Consider the following 6,415-nt stretch of genomic DNA (forward strand, 5'->3'; position numbering starts at 1 on the left):
AGTAGTTTAAGCCGTGGAATTTGATTTGGTAATAGGCTTTCCTTTCCTCCCTTTTTATTTTATTTTATTTCTTCTACAATGATAAGAGTTTGAAGGATATATATTTTTTTGTTTTAATTCTTTCTAATACTTGGGTCTGTGACTAGCTTTCATAGGAGGATTATAATTCTAGTCTCATTGAGTGAGGGTTTTCAACTTCTATTGCAATTTTTGTTTCTTTTTCTTGATGGCTTATTTAAATTTTTGGTCATTCTGCATTTGCAACCTCAATAATGAATTCACAGGCTAATCCGACAATGCCTTTGATTGGATTGGGGCAAGAATATGACTGTGTGACCTGAATATGGTTGTAGAGGGAAAACAATACAAGTTCTTCTTTCTCTTCTCCTAGATTAGTTTGACTTTTTGGGAATTACGTGGAATTAACATTATATTTGTGTCATTATTGTGAACTTGGATTGTTGCTGATTGATATCGTTGTCGTCAAATATTTGGCAATAGAGAAGACCAGGGCTTTTATAGTTAGAATAACTAGATGATATTCCGCGCGATGCGCGGACTACTTTACAAATTCATTTGAAATCATTTTTATGTATATTAAAATCTACATATAATACTTAATACTTATTTTGCTCTATAATATTTATGTTTGCCCACAATATTGTTAAACACTTTGAAACTTGATTTTTTTTTTTTTTAATTCATAATTTATTTTAAAAAATTGTATAACATTGTAAGATTATAATATTTACCCTTAAAAGTAGATTTTTATTTTTCAAACTGATTAAATGATTTTGAAATCTACAAATAAGAATTTAAAATATAAAATAGTTTTATATCCTAAAATTACATAAATTTAAGCAACCTACTAAACACTTTCTCAATCACTCTGTTCTCACAACCAAATATGGAGACCTTGATCATAAACACCTAATTAATTATCTCAATGGAATTAAGGAAATCATTTGTAAGTATCAACATAAAGAAAACGTGATTAAATGAAGAGAAATTTGCTAAAAACACATTCATTTATCAAAATTTAATTGGCCTTAGTTGGACTTTTGTATCCTTTAAAAAAAAAAAAAAAAAACTTTTAAGTCAACATCGATTTTTGTTTTTACCAATATGGCTATATACAAAGAAACCTATAAATTATGAATTCTAACAGAAAATTAAAAAAAGAAAAAAAAAAGCTAACTTCATAAATAATCAATTAGAATGCTTCTTTTTATTTTTCTTTAGTTCTAAAATAAAATACATTTATAACTTTCTCAAACCAAAATCATAAATAAACCAAAATCTACAATGTCTGACTTCAACATTAAAACCATAAGCTACCGTCACTGAATAAAAAACGCAAGCCCCCTTCCTTGGTCATAGCCTACTAATACGGGTTACAATCAAATAATACTGTAACGTTGGAGTTATGTATATGTCATTGAAAGGTTGAAGCTAAATGACATCACTTTTTGTCTAAGTGTATTTGAGATAGGATGATATAAAAGGCTATGGACATGTATATATAAAGGAGTAAAAGTGAAAATGATGAATGAAAATGCAAAGAGTTTTTTGTGTGTGTGAGAGATGGAAGGTCTTGAAACATTAAACCAAATGAAATAAATAGTAGTTTTAAAACATTGAATAAAAAATGTAAAAAAAAAAAATTAGTCTTGAAACATTGAACCAAAGGAAATAAAGAGTCTCTACTTTTAAATTTGTTCTTATCTCTAATATGGCTTAAGGGTATCTCAATTCTCTTCATAGAGTGCCACATGGTAGAATCTCATGCTCTCTTTTATGAGGTCTCTGCTTTTATATATATATTGATTTATCATTATAATTGATGGTTTCTATTGAAATATTGTAGACATATGAGGAATAGACTTTTGTCATGTGAAAGCAAAACAACTGTTAGTTTCTGGTAGTAAACCTCGAATCCACGAGGGGTTTTCCTGAATCCATAAGGAGATAAACTGGAATCCACCAGAAGAAAATTTGATAAAAGTCTGTGTTTATTGATAATAGTCTAATTTGCCTCTGACAGCTACAAAACATATAAATACTAAGAAAAAACGTTTAAAACCCTAGTTCGCGCTAATTAAGCGATTAGGGGACAAAATTACCGAATTTTACCAAAAATGGCAAAATTGAGTTAACTGCAGAATCATAAACTACTGACCTTAAGGGTCGTCCCAAAACAGACGGGACCTTATTCTGACTTTTAAACTAAAAGTTATTAAGGAAAAACAAATATTACTATAAATAGCAAAAACGCTGTTATCGGGGCCTTAATGAAGGAATTCGCCTAAATTTTGGCGACGTTCATGGCATTTGTCATGAATCTGGATCAGAACGTCGTTTCCCTTCAACCTGCTAAATTTCATGCAATTCCGACACTGTTACCCCGATGCCCCCTACTGGCACCCCCCTTTGATCTTGCGTTGTGACTTCCTGCGCCCCTGCTGTTCAAGGAAGGCATGTGCTGTCTGTTCTACATCAATAGTATAGTTTTTTGCTTTATCTTGTCTTTATGCCTTGAAAATAGCTGTTCTCTAATTATAGGAGAAGTTTTTTATGATTTTGTTACCCCTAAATTAATTTGTTTAATATGTCTACTTTGGATGGAGTTTTATGAGGAACTAAGGAAATAATCTCTCTTTATCAATTTATTTCACTATTCTTCGTAATAGCTGAATGATAGTGTTTTTGCTTGTGTGTTTTTTTAGTTGGTCGGCCTGTGGCTTCATTTTGTTAATTGAAGTCTTGCTATTTGTTGTCTATTTCATCATCGATGTCATTTTCGTCAACCTACAACTGGAGGTTTATTATATCTTGCTATTTGTTGGTAGTCAGAATGATTGAAGCTTGATGTTTCTATAGATGGGGAAATTGTGATACACAATCTTGATGTTTCTACAATAGGGGAAATGGTGATTTAGTTTACAACAGAGTGCATAGAAGTGTTGAATTTTTATATAAGGACCTACGGTAATAATCTCTTTTTATCAATTTATCTCATCATTGTCTCCCCAACATGTGAATATTAATGTTTCTGCTTGAATATTTCTTTAGTTTGTGCTAAACTTTGGTGTTTCATTATACTCTGCTATTTATTGCTAGTTCAAAGGTGTAAGGTTGAATTTAATCAACTATTTTGTTGGATTTATTCCGTGTCAATTTGCTTGTAATTCAGCATTTAGAAACCTTGTATTTAGGTGGAAATCATGTAAGGGTAGTGTGTAAGAGAGTGAAGAAAAGCTCAAGAGTGTGCACTTAGCAGGATCTCGTGACTGGCTCGCAGTTGGCAAATTGCCAAAGGAGGCACACGTGTGAAGCATGCAGAGGAGCTGAAGAGTCACGCCAGCTAGAGCACTACAAGACAAAACTTCCAATCTGGCCAGGCAGTTAGCTCGCGACTTAGACTCGCGACCAGTCAAGTCGCCAGACCACTCTATTTGGGAAAAACTGACCTTTTGGAATATTTTGAGAGAAATCCTAGAGAAAAACAAGATCGACTCATCCACAATTTTCATCCTTGATTCTCTAAATTCCTCTACTCTCACCCTCTCTATTGTTATATCCTTGAGAGGTACATTTAGCCAAATCATTTTCTCACCATACTCATATCTGTGAGAAGGTTATTTTGGTGCTTGGGAAGCAGTTAGGAAGGGACCAATTGATATTGGTTGATGCTATGAGCTATAGCGGGATCTGGTAAGTTAGAGAAGACAAAGGTTCGGCGTAACCTCGTTAGAGCAAGAAGCTTGGATGACTTAGGTACATTGGGTAGATTAGGCTTAGAGGGTCTTCTGCTGTTTATGTATCTCAACTTCATTCTCTAGTGGATTATTGACCGCTTGGAAGGTGGCGGAGAGGTTTTATGCCAAGGATTTCGGTTTCCTCTTCGATAACACATTGCTGTGTTGTCTTTGTGTTTGCATCTTTATTCCCTTAATTTTTGCCATTTAATTTCTGTTGTGGTTGTGATTTTATTTGGTTTAGATTGTTTTATCAATTCTGTTTTAGCTTATTTTTTTATTCCGCACATACATTGTTTGATAATAAGCTTGAATTGGTAATTTGTATTTTGGGGGTCTAAATGTTCAAGGTGTTTTACACACTAAATTGAACATTCAAAAGGCTTTGATCATGATGTTTCTACTAGAGGAAAATTATGATTTACTTATGCAGCAAGAGTGAGTAGAATTCTTCTGATTATCATTCTCTTTTTATTTCACGTTTTTTACCCTTGAACATGATCTTGTCCCTTGTTTAATTTATTTTTTGGACTTTGTTTCTTTGCAGATTTTTTAAGGCATGTATATTGGATCGATGTCCACTTTTCTAGATCAATTTGATCCTCTTTATTAGGAGCACAAATATATATACGGTCTCTTCCCTTAGTGTTGTCTGGCAGGTTATTTTGTGTTCCAAGTATTTAAAATTCAATTTGTAAATAAAAATTGTTGTTTGCATTGTGTGTATGTTAAATTGCATTTGATTGGCTTTAATAAACTCTAGCACTGCTCAACATGATTGTCCTGGTTCCTTTTTCTATTGCCATCAACTTGCACTCATGACAACTTTAGAACTTAAGATCATCTTTGTTGCACCTATTATGTCTGTTGGAGCTTTGGTCTATATTGTGAAAAATAAATATAATAAATTGTGATTCATTATTGGGCAATCATATAGGTTAAACATTTGCATTCTTTAAACATGGCTGCTCTTTAAATTCCAGAACAGTACCGGTTTATGCTTCCTTGTGTGTTTTGTATAGGTTTCAAAGTTATAACTTCAATGGATGTGGTTTGTATAGTTGGATTTTGTTTGGGGGGGGGGGGGAGGGGGGGGGGTGATATTTTGGGGCTTATGGCTCTGTGCCCCAATTCTTGTGTTTAAAAAATTTCATGCTGTATATCAACTTGGATGGCAAAGTTTGATGGGAGACCTCGGGTAATAAGCTCTCTTTATGTCTTGATTTCATTTTTCTTTTTCTATAATTTGAAGTTTTAAGTGTTGGAGTAAGATATATATAAGTTAGAAAAACAATTTGTTGGACTGAAATTGGGTTGAGAACAGGCTTCTATTGCCAAGTTTTTGCTACATTATGAGATACCCAATTGAGAGGCTTGGCTGTGAGTCTTTTAGCCCAGCTATGTTTGCAATCTTGGATTTTATAGAGAGTAATTATTTAGTTGATTTACCATTAGAGGGGGCTTCTTTCACTTGGTTCAGAGATTCTGGTATCCTCTATGTTAAGAATTGACAGGTCACGACCTTACTTGAACAGGATCTGTTCTATAGGATCGTAACTTTGGTATCCTTGATCACCAAGAATTGACAGGTCTTTATAAGCTGGTGGTGCTCTCTTTGTGGTTTTTTTGGACACAATGTTGATAATTTAATTTTGATTGTTTACAAGAGGTGAAAGTGATTCCAACTTTCTTGCATTTATCTTGTAGCACTTTGGCTTTATGTGAATTAAACGGTTTTAATTTGAGTCTTGGTATTTGCATCATAATTCATAACGTTAGCACTGGTTCCTATTTCTACAACCATCTACTTGTACTTAATCAATACTTTTTATAACTTGAGATTTTAGTCAGTGAATTTGGTCATTCGCTCTACCTCTTATGATTTTTGGAGTTTTTGTCAGTATGGAAATTTGTTGTCATTGGCAGTCATATAAAATATGAGATCTGCATGCTTTAAAGACTTGCTGTTCTCTAAATGCCTGAGAAGTGTGGGGCTTTGCTTCCTTATGTCTGCTCTATAGGTGAGTTGGTAGGGTCTCAAAATTATATAATTTTCTCTTCTATTGTTGGATCTTTATGTCCTGCGGTTTGTTGTTGGTCTAAAGTCTTGAATCTCGATGTGTTTATAGATGGGGAAATTGTGATTTAGTTGCGCAACAGTGTGTAGAAGTCTTTAATCTTTCTTGCTCTTAGGTTATAAGAAAGTTTTTTTTTTATCATTCTCTTTTGATTTCATGTGTTGCTTATGAGTATTTTAATGTAATGATCCTTTGAACATGATCATGTCCCTTTTTCAATTTATTTAATGGATTATCTTGCTTGGCAGTTTTTGAAGGCCTGTATGTTGCAGCAATAGATCGATTTGGTTCTCTTTATTAGGAGCACAAATATGTAAACTTTCCTTTGCCTTGTTGTCTAGCAGGTTATTATGTGTTCAAGAATCTAAATTCATTTTGTAAATGAAAATTGGTATTGCATTGTGTGCATTTCAAGCTACATTTGTCTGGCTTTAATAAACTCTAGCACTGCTCAGCATGATTGTCTTGGTTCCTTTTCTATTGCCATCGGCTTGCACTTATGACAACTTTTTCATACTTAAGATAATCAATTTATGATTCATTGTTATATGAATAATATGATGAGCAGTTGTATTCTTT

Source organism: Quercus suber, unplaced genomic scaffold, assembly GCF_002906115.3.
Source record: "Quercus suber isolate HL8 unplaced genomic scaffold, Cork oak 2.0 scaffold_35, whole genome shotgun sequence".
NCBI classification, from domain to species: Eukaryota; Viridiplantae; Streptophyta; class Magnoliopsida; order Fagales; family Fagaceae; genus Quercus; species Quercus suber.